General features: G+C 38.1%; 1 protein-coding gene across 12 annotated transcripts in view; it reads right to left on the bottom strand.

Moving 5' to 3' along the window:
• The window catches only part of CDKL5 (cyclin dependent kinase like 5), a 193,887-nt gene that overhangs the window by 110,970 nt on the left and 70,065 nt on the right, over positions 1-12,852 (bottom strand). The window contains exon 3 of one of the 12 annotated variants that reach the window (XM_072137929.1): positions 11,855-11,907. The exons of the other annotated variants lie outside the window; for them this stretch is intronic. The gene's annotated coding sequence lies outside the window, so the exon portion shown is untranslated. The remainder of the gene's footprint in view (positions 1-11,854; positions 11,908-12,852) is intronic. 12 annotated transcript variants of the gene reach the window in all.

Here is a 12,852-nt window from a genome sequence, read left to right as displayed (position 1 = left end):
TTTACTGTACTTTAGCCCTAGGCTACAATGATCAGCTGTAACAGTTATCAAAGGTGTCTGCAATTAAGCTTTATTGTTAATCCGGGTTCATACGACAACCCAAAATTTTTAAAATCCAATTGTCACAGCGACCTAAAAGATTTTGGCTGGAGTTACAATAAAATATACAGTTCCAACTTACATACAGATTCAACTTAAAAACAAACCTACAGAGCCTATACTGTACGTAACCCTGGGACTGACTGTACTGTTATAGTTAAGTGAAAAAGTCAATAAAAACTAAATGAAAAACTCAAAGTAAACTTTTACTTATAGTTTCCATTTTTAGTGGTAAGACTGACTTCAAATTATGACAATAAGATCTGGGATGTAAAATACATTCACTTAAATCACTTTAAAAAAAACTACATTTCAAAGATATGGCTGGAACTTGTTGACTGTTGTCTAACCGTATACAGATTTTACTAATGGGCGATTCCCTTCAGGACTCACTGGACAACAGGAGAAGGAGAATAAGTAATTGGCAAACACTTCGGACCAAGGCTTGTTTCCCCACAGCTGTGCTTCTTCTCCAATGTTTATCAGTGCGGGTTACGGGTGTTGGAGCCCTAGAGATCTAATAATGATGACTTTGAATAAAACTATGAATATCTTAAACTCAGAAATGTATACAATGTTTTCATAACTTCGTATAAACCGTCCTTCTTGCATTGCTCGCATGGAAAAAGAATCCACAGTATTGATTTATTTTATGGTGCTCCAGTTGTAAACTGCAATTTGATGAACAAATCAAGATTTCCTCCAAGATAGATCATTCACATTTTATCACGTGCAGAATTAAAAACATAAAACAATCATTTTTTAAAAATTACTAAATAGAGCAACTGGCTGAAGCGATACAAGCCAACCCTGATATTCAGGGTTTTAAAACAACACATGACACCTACAAAGCCTTTTTTGTGGATGACTTACTCCTGTCCATAACCTCCCTCCATGTAACTCTTTTAACAGCTTTAACACTGTTTATGGACAAATCAGAAGCCCTCTGCTTACACATTACACCTAGGACACAACCAAACTACATTATTTTACAAAAACACCATAAAAACACTTAAAAAAGGCATGTACACATAACATGCTACATCAGGGTTTGGTTATGATAAAACCAAAAATGTACCCCTCCACAATATCCCCATAACAATAAGGTTGCAACAGCAAAAAAGTGCTCATGGATCATGTATAAGCAGCAGTGCTATTGAAAAAGATACATGCGGGTAATACATAAAGGCTGAAATGAGCCCGATATCCACAGATTCATAATAGCACTGGTATGTGCTCCTATTACCTAATTGCTGGCCTGCAACAGGGGGTAGAGTGGGCTAGAGCCCCACGCGTATCGCCACATCCGTGGCTTCCTCAGGGGTAATGAGGTGTTGCTAGTGTGAAGGTATATATACAAAAGTCATTCAGCTGATCAGCCTATGGCAGTGTTTCATTAGTATGCACCTGTAATCACTGTTGCCGCTGCCGCGAACCTCCCACGTCGTCCGCGCGGTCCCGCGCATGCGCAGCTACCCCCGCACCTCCACCTCCATTGCGGGGGAACTGCGCACGCGCGGGCCACACAGATCTCGCGAGTCTGTTGCCGCTGCCGCGAACCTCCCACGGATGTGGCGATACGCGTGGGGCTCTAGCCCACTCTACCCCCTCTACCCCCTGTTGCAGGCCAGCAATTAGGTAATAGGAGCACATACCAGTGCTATTATGACTCTGTGGATATCGGGCTCATTTCAGCCTTTATGTATTACCCGCATGTATCTTTTTCAATAGCACTGCTGCTTATACATGATCCATGAGCACTTTTTTGCTGTTGCAACCTTATTGTTATGGGGATATTGTGGAGGGGTACATTTTTGGTTTTATCATAACCAAACCCTGATGTAGCATGTTATGTGTACATGCCTTTTTTAAGTGTTTTTATGGTGTTTTTGTTTAATAAAAATTGTATATTTTTGAGCTACATTTTGGCTTATATGTGGACATTTGTTACACACCACTCTGTTTTTGTGCAAATAATTTAGTACTCATGGTGTGGGTCCCATTTCATATGGACTTGATGGCAGTTCTTGCCACATTTTTGCATATTTAACAACCAAACTACATAACATACCTGGGAGTGCGTCTAATGACTCATAAATTGATGTTAGGCCTCATTCACACAACCGTATGGGGGGCGTATATAGACGGCAATGGACTCACTGGAGTCCACTATGGAATCACTATGGAGAGGGGCGGGTGTGAGCAGCGTTCACCCCCTCCTCCTCTCCCCAGGGCTAACGTGTGCCCGCCGTGCTACGGTACGTTGGGCAGACATCGTGTTAATGTAGCCTTATTCTGCTGGAACTGCTCCCCATAGAACTGCTCCCCAACAATTGCAAGCAGATTTAAACAACTGGTCTAAATGTTCCCCTTCCTGGCCGGGTCATATTCACACAAATAAAAATGGTGACCTACCAAGGATTTTATATCTTTTTCGATCACTCCCCATCACATCCCTGTCCCTGTGAAAACATTCAAACTAATCCACTCTTACATCTCTAAATTTGTATATGGAACAATAAACGTCTGCTATATGTATCAGACAAGACTGATTTATGTACATTCTTCCTGTGAGGGGTTTATGTTTGGCCTTGTTTTAGTGTAAGGCATTATTGTGCTTCTCAAACAATAACATTTTGTTGAAACTAAAAAAAAAAAAAGACTAAATAATTGATTACATACATTTGTAATATTTCCCAACAGTATGTCCTCACATATTTGCAAAAAAAGAAAAGGAAAAACATAGAATGGAACCATATACACTTTAGCATAAGTCTGAGTTCCAATGAAAATTACCGTAATAGAAACTATCAACTGCCAAAAAAAGACATGTTTTGCATGTCCTTTGATATCTTTTGGTTACTAAGATTATATTAATGTTGGCCAAACTGGCTAATTTTGGTTGGATTGACCAACCATCTAAAGTACAGACAGTCCCCGGGTTACGTACAAGATAGGGTCCGGAGGTTTGTTCTTAAGTTGAATTTGTATGTAAGTCGAAACTGTATATTTTATAATTGTAGATTTAGACAAAAAAAATTTAGCCCGAGTGACAATTAGAGTTTATGCATTTTTTGCTGTAATGGGACCAAGGATTATCAATAAAGCTTCATTACAGACACTTTACAGCTAATTATTGCAGTCTGGGACTATAGTAAAGCATTCAGAGAGCTTCACCAGAGGTCAGAGGGGTCCATCTGTAACTATGGGTTGTCTGTAATTCGGGTGTCCTTAAGTAGGGGACCGCCTGTTTATGGGGATGTCTAGACTTCGCTCTGGTGGTAAATGCCAGGTAAAATAAGGTTGGGGGTTAGATTGAGGATTTCAATTTACCCAATGCTTTTGTTGTTGGATGCATGTCCCGGAATGTATGGAGGAAGTAAGGGGGAAAACCTATAGAATAAGGATTTCATGTTATATATGCTGCACAGTGAATAATGCAGTTTTTCTAAATTCTCATGATAGAGTTAATAAAAATGTAATCAATATGTTACATGTACCCAAAATGGTACCATTAAATTCTGCAAAAAAAACAAGCTGCAGCACTAACAGTTAACACAACTAAGAGTGTTTTAGAGAAAAAAAATACTATGTTGAATACGGAATATAAAAACCTGTTTATATTAAAATTCTCTCACAATATGAGTCTTCAGTTGATAATCAGTGCTCAGAACCCAAGAAATAGACAGATGAAAGCCTTTTATAATTAGCACTTGTTTTGTGGAGACATAGTGGATGAGCAATCCCCATTACATAATCAAGTGGAGCGCAGATTTCATAGAAAGCAATGAAAAGGTCAAACGCTAGTTATAATGAAGCAAATCAGCAGAACTGGGCAGCGTCCAGGACCTGGCACCCTCTACCTGACAAGAGTGTCAGGATAACACATTGTGTGTAGGGGGCTTCAGTCCCTGAATATAGGAATTACAGAAAATATCTGAATACAATAAGCCGCAGCACATCTGCTGTTACACAGAATCAAGAAAACATTTCTGCAGATTAGATTATTTCTAAAATCAAAAAGTCTTTCCAGAAAGTACAAGTACAGGTAGTCCCCGGGTTACATACAAGATAGGTTATGTAGATTTGTTCTTAAGTTGAATTTGTATGTAAGTCGGAACTGTATATTTTATAATGGTAGATCCAGACAAAAAAAAAAATTTTCCCAGTGACAATTGGTGTTTCACATTTTTTTGCTGTACAGGCGGTCCCCTACTTAAGGACACCCGACTTACAGACAACCCATAGTTACAGACAGACCCCTTTGACCTCTAGTGAAGCTTTCTGAATGCTTTACTATAGTCCCAGATTGCAATGATCAGCTGTAAGGTGTCTGTAATAAAGCTTTATTGATAATCCTTGGTCCCATTACAGCAAAAAATGTTTAAACTCCAATTGTCACTGGGGCCAAAATTTTTTTTGGTCTGGATCTACAATTATAAAATATACAGTTTCGACTTACATACAAATTCAACCTAAGAACAAATCTCCGGACCCTATCTTGTACGTAACCCGGGGACTGCCTGTAATTGGTCCAATGATTATCAATAAAGCTTCATTACAGACACCTTAGAGCTGATCATTGCAATCTGGGACTATACTAAAGCATCCAGAGAGCTTCTCCAGACGTCACAGTGGGTAGAGGGTTCCGCCTTTAATTTGGGGCTGTCTGTAAGTCAGGTGTCAGGTGTAAGTTAGTGGTGAAAATTTACTCTCTTCTCTATTTTTTACATTGTTCTTTATCTTTTTTTTAAGTTTATTTAAAACTAAAAAATAAGAGGCAGAAAGGTAACGTTGTTCTTTTACCATTTGTCACTTTAGGAATAAAATTATGCAAAATAATTGCCAAAAAGCTAGCCATGATACTGTGCACATTTTTAAACCTATTATATAGAGAAAATTGAAGCTATTTCTGTTTTATTGTTTTACACTGCTCTTCTAATGTAGCATCTTTTAATGGAGAAGAAGGCCCTCATTTATCATACATGTGTCTAGTATGAGAAATCCCCCCCCCAATGATTGCTGCATGGACCAAGGTCTGAGTGCAGATGTCAACATAACATACCGGTTCTTTAGGCAGCTGACAGAGGATGACTGTCTAGGTTTAAGTAAACCTTAAAGGGGTTTTCAAGGAATCCTTGACAATTACATGTGCCAGGGAATGGTTAGCAAAAGAAAAGTAGACTTACACTTCTTCAGTCCATGTTCCAGCTCGTGCACTGGTGGTCCATTCACCACTGCTTTCAGACCAGAACTGGGGACACAAGCCTTGCTTGGGAAACAGCAAAGGAAAAGTTGCCAGAAGTGAAATGAAACCAGAAGTTTTCATACGCTATATAAAAAGTCACATATCCAAGTGTTTCTCCTTATCTGACACAAAATCAAAATAAACCTTTCCTGGTTCCGGTCAATTAGAATTACCAGAATTATTTATATTTAACAAATGGCAGTTTAAATAGAGAAAGATATTTTTTTATGGCATATTTTAATAGTCAAAAGATTACACACACTAAGATTACCATGCCTAAAAACTATTTGGGACAGCCCATGTGATGATGCCATGTCTTTACACGCTTCTGATTCAGGTTTATTGGCTACTTCTGAGGCAATTAGAGACTTGTGGATGTATTTTTAGGCACACCTGAAACACACTGCTTCTCTGTGAAATACAGTCACAGGAGTAGAAAGACATTCACCCCCTTTGTTGCAAGTCCTGATTTAAATCTCTTTATTCATCCACACTAAGACATAACAGGGGAGGTGCTGGTTTTTGTTTTTGCCCTTCCTGTGCTTATTTTGTCTTTAAACAAGCCCATTATACGTGATTTGATGGAGGTCAAAAGACAGATGTAATGATATGAGGAGCAGTAGCCACCTGTATCTTGTGTGAAGTTATTTGACTTCATAGGAAAGTCTAAAGAAATCAGAAAAGATTTCAGCAGGAGAATTGTGGACTTGCACAAGTCTGGGTCATCCTTAGGTGCAATTTCTGCCTCAGTACCAGCCGTCTCCCGGCCTGTTTTATGATTTAGAAAACAGACAAAAGAAGAGCCCAGTGATCTCCAGAGGTCTGTGCTTCTTATTATTCCCTGGAAAAAATATTATCATATTTCCCAGAATCCCCGCCTCAATGGCTGTAAGTCTCCATATGCCTGCAAGGTGGGCTACACATATGGCTTGTTAACACCAGCTCCTTCAAGAAACTTGTGGAAGGCCATCCAAAACATTTGACCCAAGTCAAACAGATTAAGGCCAATGGTACCAAAAACTAATAAAATCTATGTAAACTTTTGACTTTACAGAACGTCATAAAATGGCCTAAAATCTAATTTTTATGGAATTAGGCAAATATAAATCTAGATTTAACTAAAACAGGAAAGGTTTATTCTGATTTCATGTCAGTGAGAAAAACCATACATAAGTGTCTTTTTATATAGTGTCTGTAAACTTCTGGTTTCAACTGTATTTTTAATGCTCAAAAAGTAAAATCACTTTAGAGATGACAATTTTTCCAGTGTTCATTTATTCTAATGATGTTCCATCTATACTGCCTGCATATTAGCGCAGTCATTACTTGGAGCATTTAGTGAGCTGTCTCATCTCTTAGTAAATAACTTGGAAAGCTGAGGCTCTTAACAATTCCCTTCTTCTGTCATATTTTCATCTGCAATAATGTTCACTCGTAATATACATAAAACATACTTTATAAAACTGCTCCTTGGCTTGTATCCCGTTAAGGATGACTCATAGTACACAGAACTAATAGGCATTTTACATGGCTGGACGCCCTTACTTCCATCATTGTTTGGCAGAATCACTGCAATTTTAACGGTCATACTGCCAAAATCACTGTACAATAGAAGTGAACTCCCTTTATTGCAATTTTAACATATGTATATAAATTATGGATCATTGAAATTTTATTTTTAAAAGTGGGGTAAGTATTAGATTAGGATAGTCACTTTTTAGTATCAGCAGATTTGGGGGCATAATACTAAAATGGATAGATCTTGCCTAAGCTGCTTTTCAGTCTGCTTAACTTAAAACTTGGGTGATGTCTAGGGGCGCATCTTTATAACCTTCACCAGACAGGACAGGGGTTGGGGAGGCTCCTGGACTATGAGAAAACACATAGAAAAGGTGAATTTATATTTTACTGTAAGGGTCAGTTCACGCTTCAGATTTTGATGGAAAATTGGCAAAAACATTCCCTTAATGGAATTGATGGTGGCTGGCTATTTTTTGTTGTTGCTTGGAGTAAAGGGTATCAGGGGAGGGAGGTTTAAATTGGAAAGTCTCACAGCAGCTTTTGACCTGGATTCTGACGGAAAATGTGTGTCCGATGGCGGTTGAGTGAACTGACCCTGAAGGGTTTTCCAGGGGTTTTATGTTTATTGCTGGAGATTTGGTTGAGCAGTAAATGTAGCCATAGCATTACAATAAGCAGAATGTGTGGTGCTTAAGGAGGTGAGCTATTGTGAATGGTGTCATCCTGTGTTATCTCAAAGCTGCATTTAGCTGTCATTATTACACTGCCTTTCAGGGCCAGGACAAGGATGTTTGGTGCTTTTACCAGAAAAGACCTAGGTAGCCCCTACCTCCATAAATACTTGTGTAATGGCCCGACAGATGGTTCCCTCATGAAGCATGGACAACTGGAGCCTACAGTGGTTTCTATATGAAGTTACATTTAATAATATATCCTTTGCCTTTAATTATATATTAATTCCTTAGTATGGACACCACCTACTTGCCATAGCTGGTAATGCCATTATATGATAATAAATCGAGCTCTGCATTGGGTCAATGATTGGATGCCTGGAAACTCTACCCAAAGGGAAGTTCATATTAGAGTCCCTGTGGCTGGAAAGTTCAACAACAGAGACTTCTGAAATCTTTTCTTAGTGAACCTTGCTACAGGACACACGGCCTGCAGACAGAACACACTCCCCATCACAACTGAATGGAACTCAACATAAAAATGTGTCTTCTCATATGCAATTCCTTGGGAGGGGTATTCCAGTCATTTATGTATATCCATAGAAAGACTGGGATGGGGGGGTCCCATTTTAGTTTAGAAGGTATGTGAGGCAAAAAATCCACAGTATGTGGCCTGACTACTATTCACCATGGCCAAGTTATAATCATGTCTTGCCTCTAGCAATTACAATGACATAGAAGAGAACATTACTCGGACAAAAAAAATCTGATGTATACGCATCTCTAGGGAAAGCTAAGGACAAAGTGCATTCAAAACTAGTCGTAAATGTTACAATGTCTATTGAAGACAGAGATTCCAAAACTCCTGGGAATAAGGACTATTTTTAAAATGGAGATGAAGATGAAATATAGATGTGGATAAATTGCATCTCTGGGAGACAGTTATTTATAGATCAAAGTCAGTGACATTAAATGTTCTCTGAGACCAGGTCTTAAAATCGAAAGAATAGTAAATGTTACTTTTCACAAATGTTACTTTTTTCTTAAGTTCAACTCACCTACTATCTGCATTATTACCCGACGGCTTTGATCGCTACATTACTTGGAAACACTAGCTCCATAACTTGTACCACCACATATACCAGTCAATTAACCTACAGGTTCACAGCACAAATATACCACAGAAACCGCTGAATACTGGAAAGCTCTAGCACTTTCCCCAAGTCTTCAATAATAATAAAAAGAAAAATCTTTTATTTCTTGCAACAAAGATTTGTCTAATAATACTGTCCATACAAGGTACTCTATTCATTTTATAGTCTGTGGTTATCCTATAAATATCATCCGGTGACATTTTACTTCCCGGGGAAGTTAAAATTTGCCGCTTCTATCTCTATGCATTAAAACAAAGGTTACTATGGTAACTGCCAGAAATTCGAGTAATGAAAAGAAGCATTGACTCCATAATGATGTCAGGTAGCCATGTAGGTATGACTTCATTTCTGAAATTTCACTATAAAACTTTATATTAGTGTGAGGCAGATGTGAAAAGCATAATCTTATTTTGCAATTGCATTTTATTCGTTTTTGAAGGAAACGTGAACTATTAAAACCGGTCGGCTAACAAATGCATATCGAATCCTAAATAACTAAAATCATGTAGAAAATAACAAATGCTACGAAAAAGCAGATCAAATGCATGAAGCTGCATAATCTGGCCTATACAATGGAACAGAAATGATATCAAGGGAGTTTGATCTTGCCAAAATGAGTATTCCATGAAAAGCTGGCACAATTTGCAGATCTTGCTGCTTCTACAGTTGAAGGTACACAGCCATCTGGTATTACACTACTGTGTGTGCTGGTTGTAGTTAGAGGTAGGTGGGAACCTTAGCCTATGGATTCATAATACATTTAACTCCTAAAACAATCCAAGAAAATGTAATTTTAAAGCTAAATATTTAGCTTAAAGGGGTATTCCGGGAATATGAACATCTGACACAAAAACCCATGATGCTATAAATAAATGAATATAACAAAACTCAATGTCATTAGTCACAAAATGGAGCTTAGATAGTTTGATTTTATGATTCATAAAATTTTACCTCCCTAAAGTATGCAGAGTTATCATCAAGATGGCCGCCACTGGAAACTACAAGTCTCAAGAGCCTTTAGTTCTCAGTAACTCCTCCTCCCTCTTATGCTCTGCCCCCAGTGAAGATGTAACAGACTTTCTTGCTTTGTTACCATAGTAATAATGTTTGTAACTGCCATCCCTGCACATCACCACAACACTGGCTATACTGGATGCACTGCAATCAACCGACTACAGCCAAACATACTGGTGATCACATGACTTGCCCAGGCAGGTGCAGGACATGTGATATGGACATGTGACCAGCAATCATCTTCTGCCCTGTGTCTGCTCCGCGCAGACATATTAGCTTATATTTTAAAGACCCATTTGTATATGAATTATGCTGATTCCTGGAATAACCCTTTAAGCAGAATGTTTAAATATGAGTTTATTTGGTTTGCGGTAACATACAAAGTCTATTACAAGACGTTGCATTCCTAGTAATGATCACCAGGTTTATGGTAGGTGGCGGACCCTAAGCAAGAAATCTGGTGAAGACTGCCATTCCATTTAGGCTGCCACTCCTTATATCTCACCAGACAACCACAAGGTCAGAGGTCCTCCTACTGAGGTCTCCTGGAATAGACCTGTGAAGTGGAAACTTACTCTCCATCACTAAACAAGCAGATTAGTAAGAATTGGCTTGGGTAGGACATTGGTGGGTTGGTTTATAGGTTCCCAAAAAGGTCAGGACTCTCGTGCATGTACCCTACCATTCAAGGATTATCATTAGAGGAATGTTGCACCCTTTATACCATTGAAAGTATACAATGTAAAACCTGGATAAGAGTCTCCAAATTTGACCAATGTATAGTCGTTTAGTGTATATTACTGTAAAATGCATATGATGTGCATTACACCACGCAAAAATAAGACATAGTGCAATTTTTTTCAAGCTCCCCTGAAAATAAGACTTAGCGGTGGTCATTGAAACAGTCCCCCCATGCCATACATTAGTATTCGATATTTTAATCGCTGCAAGAGGTTGTAACATGGGTGAAGAAATCAAGGGATAAAATCACTGACAGTTAAGCTGTAAATGCGCTACAAGCAGCTACCTAAGGAAGTGCTGACAAGAAGGGCTCATTTAAGGAAAGTGCTAAACATAAAAGATTGGGGCCAATGACTGTATAAGAAATGGAGTCACAAGAAATTCAACATGAAATTCTGGGTTTGGAGAGTTCTGAGGATGTTTCTTAAGATGATGATAGAACTATGAATAAAATGTTTTTTGTTCATCCATTTTTGATGGAATTCAGTGTATGGACAGGCTGTTCCAAAAGTTATTCCCATGTTGATGTTTAAATAAAAAATCTTGCTTTTTTAAATACTGGATTGTTAAATCTATCATATATTCTTGTACGTGGAAATAGAGTCATAAGAAAATCTCGATGGAATTCAGAGGTTGGCTGGTGATACTTGTGCGATGGTTTGACTACAGCATATTAATAAATGTTGAGTTGTTTTTTTTTTGTTCAACAATAAAGGTGAATATTTGTTCATAGAAAAATAAGACATCCTATGAAGATAAGACCGATGCATCCTTAGAAGCAAAAATTTATATTACACACAGTCTTATTTTAAGAGAAACACGGTATATAGCGCTGAATGCAAAAGCAAAGCAGACTACATTCTTCTTCAAGTAAGGGAAACATAAAAATAAATGGTATATGTTCAGTTCAAGCTTTCCTGGAGTTGGAGGAAATTAGAAAACAAAATGTGAACAGAAACATAAGACCTTAAAGGTTATACTGTAAAATTAGCTCTATTCGGCTTACATAACAAGTGGAAAGCCCTCGCATCCCTGGGGCTCTGTGTCACCTTTAGTAAACAAGGGCATTTTAGGAACTTTATATATTGTCAAATCCCTAATAAAGGACAATGTTTTCCTACACCAGAAAAGTGGGAGTGCTACATTCTATGCTGACGTGGTCGCGGTGGAAACATCATCAAAATTCACCTATTTTCTGCGTATTACTTCTTATTAATCATTGCAAGAATGTGGAAAATGTGGAGCGCTGCTCTATGTGATACCCCGTGTTGTATACTCAATTAGTGTCAAGTGATTCAGCCACGGCCTTTGTCAGATAAGTGTTGGCATTCAGCTTTGCCATTCCCCATCTTCAGAACAAACAAAATAATGGGTATTTTTTATAATTGAAAGGGAAGGTCACTTACTTGCTTTTCTGCATCTTGCTTCCCTTTATTTTATAGAAAGTTGAATGAAATAGCTGAAATGAAACAAATTACCATTGATATTTACTGTGACCATTTATGTGGTTATTGTGAAAAAAGTTCCTCTTTTTTTGGTCTTCCAGCAGCACTAAGAGCCATTAGACCTTTGTGACTCATCCACAGCATCATCTTCCTGAGTTATTAAAGACCAGTGGAGAGTAATTGTTGTTCAATTTATCCATACAGTCACGCCTATCCGAAGGGTTACGGGTCTGAGAAGTCTCATTCACTGAGAAAGTAAGACTCGCTTACAGCTTGAACATTATAATCAGGGTCCATGAAGCCTGCCCTTCAAATACAGTCAGAAATATTAAACTGCACATCTCATTTATTCTAAGGATGGAGCAGTACTTTCATAAATTGCACATTAGAACATTTATAGAGAAAAAGAGAACTACGTGTAAAAATAGCGTAAAAAAAAAAAGCAATCTCCAATTCCTTCTTTAATATCTGTTGCATATTTGGTCTAATCTGCCTAACATTGCAATTGAATGTTTGGTACATAAGTAACATTTTATTCTACAATAAAAGACACAGAGATGAACAGATTCCTTCAAAGGGGTTGTCCACTTTCAGCAAAAAATTGATATTGTTTGTGTAATGTTCTGCTATAGAAAGCTTCTGTGTTACTTCCAGTGGATAGAAATCGGTCCATGGTCTTGTGATGGACAGGCAGGTGCAGGAGTTGTTATCATCCAGAGTTATCAGAGCCACGTGATACTAACGACTCATGCACCTGCGTGTCCATCACATGACCATGGACAGATTTCTATCCACTGGGAGAAAACATAGAAGCTTTCTATAGCAGAACAGCAAGCCAAGATCTAGAAAACCGCGAGGAATTGATACAGAAAGTATATTGAAAAGTTGTATAACTTTTCATTACACAAACAATATCAATAATTTGCTGAAAGTGGACAACCCCTTTAATATAATGCTTA

The sequence above is a fragment of the Engystomops pustulosus genome, chromosome 2 (genome assembly GCF_040894005.1).
Source record: "Engystomops pustulosus chromosome 2, aEngPut4.maternal, whole genome shotgun sequence".
NCBI lineage: Eukaryota > Metazoa > Chordata > Amphibia > Anura > Leptodactylidae > Engystomops > Engystomops pustulosus.
This window is presented reverse-complemented; position numbering and strand designations above follow the sequence as displayed.